General features: G+C 41.9%; 1 long non-coding RNA gene across 2 annotated transcripts in view; it reads right to left on the bottom strand.

Annotated features, from left to right (window-relative positions):
* Positions 1 to 252: 252 nt before the first annotated feature.
* Positions 253 to 16,743, bottom strand: part of LOC138746348 (uncharacterized) — a 32,352-nt gene continuing 15,861 nt past the window's right edge. Inside the window, exons 1-2 of one of the 2 annotated variants that reach the window (XR_011346887.1) lie at positions 10,364 to 10,752; positions 253 to 461 (exon numbers count right to left, since the gene is read on the bottom strand). This is a non-coding gene — a long non-coding RNA (uncharacterized lncRNA). Of the gene's footprint in view, positions 462 to 10,363; positions 10,753 to 16,743 lie in introns of those variants that run through there. The other variant, XR_011346886.1, reaches the window with a different exon arrangement.

Below are 16,743 nucleotides of genomic sequence, written 5' to 3'. Positions count from 1 at the left end.
GTAGCTGAGATGCCCAATAGGAATAGGCTTGGGGAAAAAGAGACCCCCATTCAACGTTGTCTCATATCGACCAATTTATTTTTTAAATGTAGATTATAAGATAGTAGCTAATAGACTTGCAAAGTATTTGACACGTTTAATACGTTGATCTAGCAGGTTTCATTAAGAATATATTTTCTTCTGAAAATATTGCTTGACTGTTGACGTTGTTTGAATCAATCAGTGATAGTGGTATTAGATGCGGAAAAAGCCTTTGATCAAGTTGAAAGGTACTTTTTATTTAAAATATTTGAAAGGTTTAAGTTTGGACCTTTTTTACCTTTTTTGGGTTAAAGCCTTGTATAAAAATCCTTTGGCGAGTATGGTGACGAATGGACAAATTTCAGATATGTTTAATTTAACACGCTCCACAAGGCAATGTTGTCCTTTGTCGACATTGGTGATAGAACCGGTAGCCCAGGCTAAAAGATAAAATGATAAAATTAGTGGGATTAAAATAAATGAAGAGGAATGTAAGATTCATTTGTTTGCAGATGATGTACCAATATATTTAACAAATCCTCAGCAATCATTATGACATCTGCAAACCTGTTTGGTACAATATGGAAAAATGTCTGCTTATAAGGTTAATTGGGATAAGAGGTACATATTATCAATTACAGAGGAAGATTATACTGCTGGTAAACAGATTACACAGCTTAGATGGACTAAGAAAATTAAATATTTATGGCTATTGTTTGATGCGTCTTATCAATATTTGTGTACGTTGAACTATGTTTTACTAAAGACAAAAATTAAAGCTGATTTAATTAAATGAAAAGGTCTTCCTCTGACATAAATGACACATGTGAATTGTGTTAAAATGAATATTTTTCCTTGTATTCATATCTTTTTCAATCAATTCTATGTTCACTTCCAAACATATTTTTTTAAAGAGTTATGCAGCAATCAGAATATTTTTATAGAAAAGTATATTGACTAGAGTATTATTGCAAACATTGACAGGAAAATATGCTTTCGAGACTACAATGGTCTCATTTTCAGAATTATTTATTAAACTATTAGTTAATTATCAGTTAAAATTTATTAATATGATGTTAGATGTTAATCAATCTCCTCGCTGGGCTAAAGAGGCATTTGCACAGATTTCTCATTCTATTATACATCAATGTATATTTTGATGGACTCCTCATCCTTTGCATTATTATAATGTGCCAGTATTATGACACTTAAGTGATATTTGGAATAAAAGAAATCAGGAAATAGGAACTGGAGATAAGGTTTCATTATAAATTCCATTATATCAGGATAAATTCATATCCTTCTTGATGAATAATCTCAATATTTAAAGATTTGCCATTTGAAAGGTATTCAAGTGTTTGCAGATTGTTTTGAAGATGGGATATTTCTTTCTTTTGATAGGCTTGAGGAAAATTTGAGGTACCATTAAATTCTTTCTTTGCATATTTTAAAGTATGTGCTCCAGTAGTGAAGAATTTTTGGCAGGAATTGAAGATGCCTAAGTTAACTAAATTTAAAAATGTAATTGTAAATGGGGCAGAAAGGGATTTATTTCAGAAATGTATTCTTTGTTGCAAGAGAAAATGGCTAAACTGGATTTAGATAAATCAAAGATTTAACCTTAAAATTATCTGAGGAAGGATGGACTACTATGTGTGAAGATAGTGTGACTAAATTTGGTGGACTATAATTTTCAACATCAGCTGTATTAAAAGCCGGAAAAGTTAAATAGATATGGATTTAGTCATTCAGATTTGTGTATTCATTGTGGGACTCAAATTGGTACTTTTTTTTTCAATTCTGTCTGGTTGTGTGATAAAGTAAGTCTTTTTGGAGAAAAAAATTAAAGAGTTTAAGGCGGATTAATGAGAGACTACTTTAATGTTAGATCCACTGCTTTTTTTAAATAGTGTATATTACAACTTTAACAATGGGTTTAAGAATGGATAAATCTCAAATTGAATTTATTCGGTTCACATTAGTATTGGCTAGTGAATGTATTGTTATTACGTGGATAAATTATGTGGATTTAAATATGAATCGTTGGCATAAAGAAAGCTTGTATTTGTTAGGAAAAGATAACATAATTTTCATAATAATTTTTTTTATGTGAAGACATGGTCTAAAATTTACAGTCTTTTGCCTCTCTTCCTTCTTAAAGAGTGGAGTAACATTTACAATTTCCCAGTGCAGACTTGGCAGACAAGGATAGATGGACTTTAAACATGAACATGGTGAGTAATTAGTGAAGCTATTCATTCAGATATACTCCTCACAACAAGGTAATTCCAAAACACACAAGTTATAGGGTTCCACATGAGAGGCGAGGCCAATAGCCGCAGTGATCAAGACAAAGCAGAATCATACACACCATTACTACCAAGATTTACATGAGTAACATATCAGAGTCAATGCGATACTTTAAGATGAGTTACAGCACAGTAACAGACCCTTTAGGCCCACAAGCCTGTGCCTCCCAATTCACCTTCAACCACCCCCCCATACTTTTTGAACAGTGGGAAAAATCCAGAGCCCCCCCCACCCAACGATGGAAGTGCTCAAAAGGCTGTTAGCCTGAAATACTTAGCCGTAATTCATGTAGTGCCCAGAGGCTCTGTGAGAACTCAAACCAATGCTGACTCGAACTGAACCCCTCAATCTGTTGTAATAGTGCCCAGAACACCAAAAAATGGAATCCAATGATCCATGAAAGCCCAAACAATTGTCTCTGCAGAGATGCCGATGATAGGAATTCCATCCTGCCACCTGGTTGTCCTGTCCTCAAATGTGATCAGATAAGTACATTGCCGAGATGGCGGAAGTGGACCTTCCAAGCCACAAGGTGCACATGCTGGACATGGGAATCCAAAACAACAAATTCCCCCAGCTTGAATTTCATGTGCCTGGAGACTTTCGGGCGTTGATCCAGCAAGTGAGTCCTTGCCCATAATCCAACATTCTGTTTAACATGAAGCCAGGTAAGATGTTCCTTAACCAGTTTGATTGATGCTCTTCTACCAGGAAGAGATAGATTGTGAAGAGAAATCTCCTGCCTCATAGCCGCCCACACAAATGGCATAGTCCTTTCTGTTGGGGAAAAAAAATCACAGACCAACTCTTCACCCAATTCATCCAGGGTCACATCTTGAAGAAGGAGACTAGAGTTGATCTGGTTTCACAGGATGAAATCGGGATCAGTGTGCCGTGCATGAACCATGGCAGTGAAATCAATGGCAGTAGTTGAATGTAATGTCACACCTGGATAGGGCACCAGCCACAGCATTCGCCTTTACTCAGATGTGTTGTGTGTCCAATGAAAATTGTAGGATGAAGTCCAAGTGCTGAATCTCTCTGGGCAAGTGGAGATGTGTGCTTCTACTTGCAGTATGCAAAAGAGGCTGGTGGTCTGTACAAATGGTCAAAGGATGACCTTCCAATAAAAAGTTGAAATATTGATTTGGAGATTGGGATTCATGAGGGAATTACAAATAAACTTATTTCCAAATTGTATCTTCTACTTCAAGAGGTATCTCCAAATCCAGACTTGAATAAATAAAAAGATGGAAATTGGATTTGACAACTGAAATTGACCCATTTTGCTGGTCTGACATTTGTTGGGACAGTAATTAATGTTTTCAATAGATAAGTTAATTATAAACTTATTCATCGATTATACTTAATGCCACATCAATTAATTTATTCCAAATTTTTCAAATTTATGTTTTAGATGTGGCACAGAAATTGGTACGTTTATAGATTCTCTCTGGTTATGTCTCAAGGTGACATCATTTTGGAAAGATGTGAGCAATTTTTTGGAACAAATTATAATCATGTTTCCCATCAACACCTGAGCTTTTACTTTTGGGAAATGTAAATGATTTAGAAGCCTAATTCAAGTTCTCAAAATACCAATTAAGTATTTTTTAAAGTCACATTTGCAGTGGCCAGGAGTTGAAAAGCAAATCCATGGAAATCTGAATCCCATCTTAAAATTGATTGTGGGGAAATGCAAAATTGTATTCCCTTAGCAAAATTGATGTTTTATATTAGAAATGGTTATGATACATACATCAAAATATGCAAACCATATTTAGATATGTGTTTTGATATCTAATGTTTTCACTTCCCCACCCCACCACCACTTTTCTTTAATCTTAATGGTTGAACCTTATCATGTTGGTTTAATTCTACTATATCAAATTTCCGGCCTTTCCTTTTGGGAGGGAATAGTTATCACAGGAGCTTTGCACCTAGATCTGTATTTTTTTCTTTTATACTTTTTCTCTCTTCTCACTTTTATGTACAGTACAACCATTTATTTTTTATTCTATTTTGATCATTGAACGTATCATTTGGATATGATTCTATTATTATATTGAACTGTATACAAAACTATAAATATATATTTTTTAAAACAGAAACGTTTCACTGCGAGATAGATAGCTAAGAGTTCTTGCCCACATGTACTATACTTTGCCTGAGCCGGTGACCGCTTGGCTGGAAAAAAAGCATCTCCCAAAGATAATGTCTTTTTGAAGCAGACATCATATCCTTTGAGTTGTTCAGCAAGAGGTCATAGAGATGCTGCGACATTCACCAGGGAACAGTAATAAAAATTCCTCATACCTAAAACCATCACAACTGGCCAAATGTAATGGGGGAGGAAATTCTCAATTTCATGCACTTTCCATTCATCCGGCAAAATACCATGTGGCATAACTCGAGCTCCCAAAAATACAAGATCAGAAACACCAGAAACACTTTCCTGGGATTGATCACGATGCCACATTCCTCAAGCCTCGGAAACAATGAGATAAGGTGGCTCTTGTGCTCCTCTTCATCCACACTTACAACCAGAATCTCCTCGATCAACACAAGCACCAAAAAAACCCAAGGCCAGTGAGTTCATGGTCCATGAACCACTGGAATGTCTGAGCTGCATTCCATAGACCGAATGGTATTCTCAGAAATTCAAACATGCCGAACGGAACCATCACTGCTGTCTTCGTGACATCCGAAGACTCAAATGGAATCTAATAGTAAGCACTTTCTAGATCTATTTTGGCAAATGCACATTTGCCAAGGAGGTTTGCTGAGAAGTCTTCTAAATTTGGAATATTGTTTCAGTCAGGCACGGTGGAATTGTTCAGGGGACGATCATCTCTGCAAGGCCGCCAATCCCTAGTATTTTTCAGAACCATATGCAACCGTGAAGCCCAGCAGCTGTCAGATCTGTGGGCTACGCCCAACTCTTGCCAATCCAATCTTGCAATTTTAAGATAATCTGGGGGTTTTACGAGCCTGCGTCTCAGACCCTGCCTTTAAATGGTGGCTTATTGCATGTCCGTACACTATTACAATGGGATCACGAATCACTTGAGCAAGGCTCGGAAAGGGCAGGAGTCAGGTTGAAGGCTTGTCAGGCAGCAGATGGCATTGGAAGGACAACAAATGCAGCTCACTTGCATTCGAGAGCTGCAGTCCACACAACGTTTTTTCAAATACATCACTGAAAGATGTGACAAGAAATCCACTCCCAAAATGGAATTTGCCACATTTACAACTGAAAACACACCCAAAATGATTGCAAGACTGATATGAAATGTGAGTGACCTCTGGCCATGTATGATTAAGAGAATTATTTGTAGCTGAAAGAACACATGACATATTAGAAAGTCCATGTTCTTCAGGGGTTGGTGGGACCGGCACTGATCCAAAGTGACAGACAGGTTTGGAATTTTACAGAGAGATGCCAAACTAATAACCTACTCTAACAACTGCCGAGTATTTTTCCATTTTCCCAGTTGCCTTCAATAATCTCTCTCAAATGAGAACAAGCTTCCAAGACAAAGGAACAGAACCAGGCCACCAAGCCCATTGAGTCTGCTCCGTAAACACTAAGCTACTCGACACTCCTTCCAATTTCTAGACTTTTCCATATATCCCTTCATGCTCTCACGATGAGATACTTGTATATTTCTTGTTTAAATACTCCCAGTGATCTGACTTCCACTGTTGTATGAGGCAGTAAGTTCCACAGCTCCATGACCCTCTGGCAAAAGAAGTTCTTCCCAATCTCTGTTTTGGATGGATAACCTCTCATTTTCTTGTCCTCGATTCACCCACCAAGGGAACCATCTTACCCGCATCCACCCTATCTAAACCTTTCAAAATACAAAATGCCTCCTTGAGATTTCTTCTTTAATTTCCTGTACTCCAATGAATACAACCCAAGAGCTGTCACACACTCCTCGTACGTTATCCTTTGCATTCTGGGAATCATCCTAGTCATTCTCCTCTGCACCCTCTCCAACAACATCACATCCTTTCTCAGATAGGGGGCCCAAAACTGCACATGGTACTCAAAATGAGGTCTCACCAGTGCCCCATAGAGCCTCATCAACACCTCTTTACTCTTGTACACCATTCCTCTTGAAATGAATGCCAACATAGCATTCGCTTTCTTCATGACCAATTTCACCTGGTTATTAACTTTTAGGCTTCCTTGCACAAGGACACCCAGGTCCCTTTGCACATCCAAGATCTGAATTTTCATCCCATCCAAATAGTATGCTTCCTGTTTATTTCCACTGCCAAAATGTACAACTGTACATTTCTCGGTGTTAAATCTCATCTGCCATCATTTTGCCCAGTTTCCTAATCTGTTTATACCCTTCTGCATCTTTACGGTTTCTACACTTCCCACTCTGTCCCCTATCTTGGTGACCTCCGCAAATTTGGCCACAAAACCATTTAAACCACAATCTAAATCATTAATTTCTTTTTCCTTGGAATATATCTATCCTGCATTCCTTTTATTACGGCCACATGCCATTCCAGAATCGATCATTACTGAACCTGAACATGTTTATTGTGATGAACATCTTCTAATAAATGTTCTGGGTTTAATCTTTTAAAATCTTGTTGTGGTTCCTCTTCATCCCCTCTTTGGAAGCTGAATTCACAAAATTTTCCAAATATTTTTTCAGCAATAATTCTGTGGTACAGAGGATTACTCATCTTTCCTAGAGGTTAAAAGTTCCATTTTGATTTTCTTGTCTCAACTGAACATTGTACAAGGTGAAGGCTGATTAAAATGGATTCAGTGATGATGGCCTTCAAACTTTGCATTATTGCTGTGGCTACACATCTTGAATGATAAAATGGTGTTTGTACTGGGAATTAACTCATGGAAATGTTCTAAATACATTCATTGGAGTTAGGCTTCTGTGACAAGTTTACTGCCCATCGGCAACTATCCTTGAAAAGAGATGAATCATCACCCAACAGAGCAGCCCAGGAATAGGCCATTTGGTGAACAATATCTGTGGTGACCATGATGCTCATTTAAATTAATCCCATCTGTCAGCACATGGTCCAAACACATCACCCATTCCCTCTTGTTCATGTGCCCAACCAAATGCCTCTTAAATCGTGGTGATTTCACCATTATCTTGGCAGCGTATGCCAAACCCCCAATGCACTGTGCAAAACCCTGTCTCACTTTCCTCTCTCATGTTCAATATAGGTATTGTAGTATTTTTACATCTCCCACAGGGGTGGGGGAAGAAGAAATCTACCTTCTCCAGGACTAAAATAATTGGATAAATTTCAACCAGGTCATCTCTCAGCCTCAAATACTCCAAATTTGTCCAACCTCTCCTTAGACCCAATGCTCTAAACCAAGCAACCCCCTGATAAACTCCTTTTGTCATGCAGCAACTAGAAATGCAGAAAACACTCGAAATGTGGCCTAACCACATTTATACTTCATGCCCTGCTCAATGAAGAATACTTTCTTTAACACCCTCCACTTGTGTTGCCTCTTTCAAGGAGCTCGCGCTTGGACCCCAAGATCCCTCTTTGCAACAGTATGACAAGTTCTCTCAAAGTGCAAGACACTTGTCCAGATTAAACTCCATCTGCCATTTCTCTGCCCACATTTATAAGTCATCTGGTTTGGAAGAGAGAATACAAGGGGAACTGGGTGAATCAACAGGAGTGAGAGTGAAACCTGGGGAGGGGAAGGGTGGTGGGCAGGGGTGGTGGGAAGGGTGGTGACCTAGGACAGGGAGGAATGTGTGGAGAGAGATTAGCAAACCAGAATGACAGGATGAAAGCAGTCCCTGGTAAAAGCAGAAAGGGGGAGGGGAAGATGTGACTCCAGCGTGTCGTAGGTGGCAGAAATGATAAAGTGACTGGGGATTGCATGTGGTAATTAGGAATCCGTAATTATTTGAAAGATATTACTGCAAAATATATCAACAATGAGTAGGAAAGTAGCTTCAGTCTATTCTCCCTCTCAGAAAGAATTAGTTATAAACAAAACAATCTTCAGCACAGCCAGGGGCAAAAGGGCTCTTAATTTAGTCTTACAATCAACAGACTTTGAAGTTACCCACCGTAAATGACTCAAAATTCAATTCTCAATTCACTGGTGGAAGTATAAGAGCCAGTGGCTTGCCTAATCAGATTAGCCTTATTCTGAGCATCCATATCGACTTCCACGCCATCAAATGCAACCCCAGTTGTTGATCCCCAATATTTTCTATCCTTACCCACTTTGCGACCACACCTACCTGAAACTGGAACAAACAACAACTAATTTTTCCATGTATAAATCATATGCAAAATAATTTACCCACATTTTCACATCACTGTAGCCACTGAGAGATAACTTCTGCCCATCAGGAAACTGCACCAGCCACTACAGGGTGCTATTTACCTTGGTGTTACTGACTCTTTTCCAGTGTTACTTTCAATCATAATGACATACTCAACATGCACAATATTTCTTTTCTTACTGACCACAACTATAAAGCATTGAGTAAAAATGAGAAAAGCTCAAGTCAACCAGGAGATACAAACTCCTGACCGCAATGTTGAGGTGCACATTTGCTACATTATTGAAGTCTCACACAGCTTACAACAGATATTCAAAGTGAAGCAATAACAGAAATAACAGAATATTACAGCACGGTACAAGCCCTTTGGCCCACGATGTTGTGTTGATCTAGATATTCCTAACAAAAGAATAATACACTGTAGCAGCTACTATGGTAGATGCTACTTCTTTTCTTTTGCTTGGCTTTGCGGACGAAGATTTATGGAGGGGGTAAAAAGTCCACGTCAGCTGCAGGCTCGTTTGTGGCTGACAAGTCCGATGCGGGACAGGCAGACACGGTTGCAGCGGCTGCAGGGGAAAATTGGTTGGTTGGGGTTGGGTGTTAGGTTTTTCCTCCTTTGCCTTTTGTCAGTGAGATGGGCTCTGCGGTCTTCTTCAAAGGAGGTTGCTGCCCGTCAAACTGTGAGGCGCCAAGATGCACGGTTTGAGGCGATATCAGCCCACTGGCGGTGGTCAATGTGGCAGGCACCAAGAGATTTCTTTAGGCAGTCCTTGTACCTTTTCTTTGGTGCTCCTCTGTCACGGTGGCCAGTGGAGAGCTCGCCATATAACACGATCTTGGGAAGGTCCCAAGAAAGTAGATGCTACTAAATAAAGGCAAACACATACAAAGGTAGTCAACTCAATACTGCTTTATTGCAGACATACACAGACCTTTTGTTCCCTGCCTGTAAATTAGCTCGTTAGTGAATACCTTCCGGTCCACAGGATCAGCAGGTTAAGGCTACGAGCCATGAGTGCCCCACGCCTTTAGGCAGGGGCCTTCATCTGATCCACTCACTGTACTTTGCCTCCCAGCACTGTTAGCCCACGATGTGTGAGATAAGTCTGTGCACTGACGGTGGCAGTTCGTAATACCGTACTGTGCGCCCGCTTCAACCCTGTTTTTCTTTCACCCATGTATGCCTGTCGAAGAGTCTCTTAAATGCTCTTTATGTTATTGTAATGGATAAATATATTTGGAGAAGTTGGTAATATTTGGGATTTTGGTAAGATTGAGTGTAGGTTACATAAATACACACACACATTTTAAAACAGATCTTATTTGAAAGACTGAAGAAATATTGAAGATCTCTGGAGAATGTTATTCACATTCACAAGTAGGTGTTTATCGAACTGATGTCATAAAATGAATGACCATTGTTTGGAAATGGAGCCGGATGACTTAAAGTACCTTTCTGCGGGGTGCTTTGAGGAAAATCACTCCTGGGTTTTGTTTATATAGCAGCTTGAGCAGAAGAAATTAGTTCTGTTGTGAGCAATGAACTCTGTGGTAGCGAGAAGAAAGAAGTTACCATCTGGAAAACCCTGACGGGGCAAGTTTCATCAGCGAGACATTGAGGTGAATAATGGTGGTACCTCAGATGTGGAAATCCTGGAACAACAAATCTCTCTCTAAAAACCCTACAAGAACCGTCCTGATTGGTAAACATTTACCTTTCAAGCACCAAAACCTGGTGAAGTTTGTACATGTTCAATTCTGTGCACAGCAGAAGATTTCCATGCATCCAGAGAACTTGGAAGAAGGAGAAGTGAGATTGAAATGTGAACCAAAGAACTTTTCTTAAATTTATACACATTACAAACATGTGCACTAAGAATTAGAAGGGGGTTAATTTGGGTTAGTTAAGTATAGAGTTAAATTAAAATTTCATTCTATTTTCATGTTTAAATTTGATTAAAAATAACTTGTTTTAAAAACCACTTGTCTGGGTGAATGTCTATTGCTACTGGTTTTGGGATCCTTTGGGCTCGAAACAATATCTGCTTGGGTAATGACATTGGGCCTGTTTAAAATAGGAAATGGCTTCTACCAGCAGGAGTTTCTATTTGAGGGAAATATTGATAGGTGGCTGGTCACATACGTTTCCCAAAAATTAATACCCTCTCCCTCCCTAAACCACATTCAGCCCCATGACATCTTTCTACGTTGCATTACTGGGACCACCAAGGACCTGATCCATTTCCCATCTCTCCTTGCAATGCCAATATGGCAGCTGCCATTAAGAACTGACAAATCACATTTTAATTCAGCAAGCAAGATGAAAATCATCCTGACGTCCTGCTTAAAAACAAGGGTCAACAAACCTTCCTAATTTTGTCACTTCATTTTTATTTGGATTCCCATGGGGCATTAGTAAAAAATGTCCCATCCATTGGCTCACCAAATTATGAGTAAAATCATGATCCCTGTTCATGAAAACCCATAACATTCAATGTTACACAGATAATCTAGGAAGAATTCTGTAATAAAGTTGAATGAAACATTGAAAGAATTTCCCCCTTATAAACGCTGAGATTATGGTGCGCCAAGAGACCAGGTGAGCAAAAAGAGGTCAAATCACTGCCACACTCGGATAGTCCAAGATGGCACGGACTCCCCTTCACTGATGAGAAGGAGCCCACTCCTAGCACCATGTATGGGCTGAGGAGCCCTACACTTCCACGTAGCGGCAGCCAGCTGGAGAGTGACAACACGACACAATGACATAAAGCTGGAAGTCGGGAAGTACGTCACCAGAAGTGGGTGGGCCAGCGAGCACACATGGGGAGTTTAAAACAGTATGTGGTAGCACTTCCACAGCGGATGCTACAAGGTGATAACTTCTTACTTGCTGCAACCAAACAGGTCTGCAAGATACACCAACCTAAATAGAAAACATGACCAGAAATTCAAGAGATCATAAATTCAAAAGGATTGGTGAAATATAACCATATAACTATTTACAGAGCGGAAACAGGCCATGTTGGCCTTTCGAGTCCGCACTTGTTCACTGATTTTGTGCACCCTCTTCAGGCATTGGTCCTGGTAGATCTTCATTCAATAACGATGGACGAATTCCTTCTTCAGCTCCCTGAGCAGCGCTCTCTCTTACTCTGTATTGTTAACACCAAAGTCCCTATATTTTTCAAGGCATTCGGACGTAACTGAGAAACATGACATTTTAGACACATGGTACGTCAGGATCAGAAGGGTTGGAGCATTATTGTTCAGGTGACACAACTTTAAAAAATAACATCTAACTTTATGAAGAATGTGATGCTACAACAGGAAAAAGGAATGGAATCAGACACATTCTATGAGCATTGGGAAGCAAAGAACATTGGATTGGTTTTCCATCCCTTCCTAAGCGACTCAATGACCCCGACAGGTCCTCCCCGACCTGCGACCGTAGTACCACGTCGGGGGAGGGTGGGTCCACGATGGTCGCAAGTCAAGGTTTTGACCGCGTGCGAGGAGATCTGAAGTCTTAGAGCCTATTTTTAAAATCAAATGATTTGACAAATGAGAACAGAGACACAGGACACGTCAAACCCAAAATGTGTGGATTGACTTTGTGACTCAGTGTCTGGGGGTCCATGGGCTGGGGGCAGCCATCTTAATTTCAGTGCACATGCGCGAGTCCTCGGTTGGTCCTTGCGCAAAAGGTTCACTCATTGGCCGTCCGTTGGCACATGCGTATCAGCCGCACATGGTCGAACCGAACACCAAGTCGCGAACCCACCACGCATGCGCCAATCTCCTTCTTACCCCCTTGCCCACCCCCTCCCTCTGGGCAGCTCCCAGCCTCGCCCTGTCGGCACCATCAGGCCCTGCACCGACGCCTCGGCTCTGGAGCCTGGCGGGCTGCAGGACCGTGTGGCTGAGGAAGGTCCCGACGCCGCCACTAACTTCTTCCATTTTGCGCTCGCGGCGACGCGACAGACTCCGATCAGGCGATGCTGCCGCCAACGTCCCGCCTCCTCACAACAAGAGCCAATCAACCCGCGAACCCGCCCATCAATCCAACCTGACTCAGCGTCCAATCCAATAGCAGCCTCACCGAATCAACCCATTGGCTCGCACAATTGATGCAACCAATCAGCGAGCGAGCGAACACACAGACGCACCCAATCAGCATCGCAAGACAGAAAGCAGAGCCAGAGGAAGGAGCAGCAAACCATTTGGCCCATCAACTTACAACTACCCCAACAACTCAATCAAATCCTTGGGAAACACGGGATCACTTTGTCCTGGCTCCAAGATTCCTCTGATCTCAAGGAATACATTGTACCCCAACTGCAAGGGAGACTATTTATTATCAATCTTTTCCTTCATATTTATTACCACTTACAATTTAATGCCTGTTACTTTTTTCAAAGTATCTGCATCTAAGTTTGATGCATATTATCCCGCTACGAATGGATATGGCAATAAACTCATCACAAGTCCATGGATCCCAATTTCAAATGAACCTTCAACAGGGAAGAGAATTCCAATGATATTACATTTTCATTGAAGACATTTCTTCAAGTCCAAGCAGCCGATCGGTTATTGGGAAATTGTGACACTTGGTGTTCGGCTTCTTTGCATTATCCTCTCTCGATCCAAGCTACCGTGTCCTCTCATAATGTTGTCAGGTCATCTCCCTCGTTCCCAACGACAAAGAGATCCATATTCAAACTTTCCTCCTATCACCCGCTTAAAACAAACCAGAAACAAGTCTGACGATCTTTGCTGCACTTCTCACGCTTTAGGTAAGGAAACCATACATGTGACTCCCGATGTAAATGAGGAAGACCATTTGATGTTTAATTGGAGCATGCGCGCTACTGTGAAGGGTGGAAAGAAGGACACACACTCAAGAAATCAAAGTCAAAGACTCCTTTATTACACTGGCAGCTCTACTTCTATTCTCTCCCCGCTACTGTCAACTAGAGTGTTGTCACATCCGTGTCGGCCTCCAATTGGTCAGTGTTCCCATCCTTGTTGATTCCTGCTGTGTGGGTTCGCCCCTGGGACGAACGTTGTTGGTCCCCATTGACTCTGCGTGGTCACCACATTCATCGGCCATCTTGTGTACAGGGTGGCATCCCAGTTAACATGATCCCCCACCACCCCAGAACCAGTGATTGGAGCACTGTTCGCTGCTTTTGGTCACCTATATCTGCATTGTTGGGGCTGAGTGGAGACCAGTTTGCTAATGTCCAGATGTGGTGGCTTGAGGTGTTCAATGGTGAAAGTCTTCACAGTTACCGTGAAGTGTGGAATGAACGATACACACCCAAGAAGTCAAAGTCGAAGAATGGTTTGTTGAACAGGAATCTCTTGTATACCCTCCCGCTGCTGACGACAGGACTTAAGAGACGTCAGCACTGGCCTAGGATTGGTGGGTGTTCCCGCCATTGCTCATTGCTTCCCGCTGTGCAGGATGTCACCTGGGATGAAGTTTGTTGGTTCCCGCGTGATCTTCGCAGTCACCGGGTTCGTCAGGCATCTTGTGTACTGGGTTGCGTCCCGGTTAGCGGGAGGCAACAACCATATATTATGGAAGAATGTGGAGCCCATATTTACAAAGGGTGGGTGTGAATATTCCCTTTCTCCTTTAGGCCTCAGTTTATGAAAAGGGACAATAAAGTAATCAATGCTCCCGTTGGTGGTCCCTTGTACTCATTTTTCTTCTTTTCCTTTTAGCAAGGGGATGGAGGGGGCAATGGGGGTGGTCTATGGGGAGATTTCTTTCTTCTTTCTTTTAACTATGCCACATGTATTTGTATTTGATTTGTTTCATTATTAAGTATGTGAATTCTTTGGAACCAGACTGTTGGAACACCTTTTCCAATTTCCAAATTTGTTTCCAGCTCTTCTATTTCTGACATGTATTTCTTCTTCATCCCTTTTGTATGTGATATTGTTTGTCCCCATAATATACAAAACTAGTGGGCGAGGAGGCACAGTTTGACTTCCAGAATAACTTTATCTGGTCACTAATATCCTTGCCAAAATCTGGTTTTTGAAGATGGGTGGGGTTCAAAGGCCATCTCTGTGAATTAGTTGTTTTTTTTCTGGCATCAAGATAGACAGGGTCAAAGGTTCAAGATAAGTATTCGCACGAATGTTCTCCGAATTTGCTGTGTTGATAACAAAGAAAGGCCAATCCGAGTCGAGGAATAATGGGGGGATTGGCCTCCACACATCTATCAAATTTCAATCTTTCAGAAAATCCAAGGTAGTTTTGGCTGCTTTTATTTGGGATATTGTCGAGGTTGACTTGTCCAGAACAGGATCCAGCAAAAACTAAAGTCACCCCTCCAAGTATATTTTGTCGTTCCCCCGATACCCTGAGAAAAATATCCTGAATAAAGAATCATCACTGTTAGGTGGAGGGAAATTTAAAAGTATCCAGGATTCTGAGTAAATCTGACCATCAACTAATACATCTCAGCCTTGTGGATCAATCATCGTCTCTCAAAGTGTTGTTATTGATCGCCCTGGCCTTGGAGTGAAAGAATGACGATGATGCCTGTCCTACCGATTCTTTCCTCAGTTTCTTATGCTCCTGTGTGGGAAGATGGATTTCTTATAGAAAGGCAATATCAATTTGCAGGTTTTTTTCCTGTCAGATGGACTGGCCACTGACTTCACCAGCAGGCCTCGAAGTGACCCCGCCATTTTCATCACCATGAGACACCTCGATCTATTCTGGAGGTTTCCATTTCTATTCCTTACCGTGTTTGCTTTCAGATTTACTTTTTATGTCATTCTGCTGATCCAAGTTCTTTCCTTCTTTATTTGTAAGTATTTGGACTCCTTTTTCTTGGCAGCCAGCCCCAAGAATAGTTTTCTCCACAGATGTTGGAATTTGCTCAATAGCTGAATCTAGTTGCTTCGACTTTGGTCTGTGGTCCATACTGCAGCTGTCTGACCATAAGTGGGGTTGAGGGTGTTTAAAAGATGTAAAATGTATGTGTTTGGAGAGCCCCTGGGCCAGCGTCCGTCTCACTTCACTACATCATGTGACCCTCACGAGGAGATTTTGATGAAGGTTTGCTTGGATGGGAATTTGTGGAGGTACACCACCGGCCTACTGCAGGGGGAATCTTCTGTACCTGTAAGGGGACTGGACAACACCTGGCCGGCTGTCAATCAGTCGGCCTGAATGGATCAAGCCCCACCCAATCGGGTGTCAATCACCCTATGGGATATAAGCCTGCGCCAGCTTCCCAAAGCTCACTCAGAGTTACTACAGCTACAGCCAGCCTGGCTCTGTGGAAGTCTTTGTGATTTAAAGCTTGTTGTGCAGTCTTGTGTGTGTCTGATTCTGGCTAACAGCGCACCACAATTTAATCCACAAAATTTTCCCATGGCTGCCATGGAAAAACTCCTGAGTGCAGGGAGCCTTGAAGTCGTCCCAGAAGCCCAGACATGCTTCGAGATCTGGCAGCACGCGGTCGAGGCAATCATCGAGGCACACGCAGGCGGCATCCTGGACTCAAATCGGAAGAGGCTGGACCTACTCCGGTCAAAGCTGGGTCCCCATGACTTCCAGGCACCAAAGGCTGCCCCACGTACAAGAGCACAATGGACACTCTCAAGAAATTGTACAAGCACCCCACGAATGTGGTCTGTGCAAGATACCTCCTCAGCTCCCAAGCCCAGCAACCCGGGGAGATGGCTGAGTCTTACCTGGGACACATGCGAGAGTTGGCCTGACTGTGTCTGGCTGAACCCGGGGAAGGCTGATCCGGGACCCATTTATCTGAGGGCTACACTCGAGGGCCATCCAGCAGAAGCTGCTGGAAGATAATATCTACACCCTAACTAAGACAGTGGAAGTGGTCCGAACCCTGGAAACCTCAGCCCTGCACATCGAAGCATTCGATTCCAGGTTCCCCCAGGCTCCCTCATGGCCTTCTCACACTGCAGCTGCAGCCCTAGACCGAGCTGGGGAGGAGAATGTCGCTGCGGCAGGTGTCTCTCAAAACCAGCCAACAGCTCAGCGGCCCTCTATGACCTCCCTGCTACAACTTCTGCCTTCCCTGACTACAAAGGTGCA

The sequence above is a fragment of the Narcine bancroftii genome, chromosome 11 (genome assembly GCF_036971445.1).
Source record: "Narcine bancroftii isolate sNarBan1 chromosome 11, sNarBan1.hap1, whole genome shotgun sequence".
Taxonomy (NCBI): Eukaryota; Metazoa; Chordata; class Chondrichthyes; order Torpediniformes; family Narcinidae; genus Narcine; species Narcine bancroftii.
This window is presented reverse-complemented; position numbering and strand designations above follow the sequence as displayed.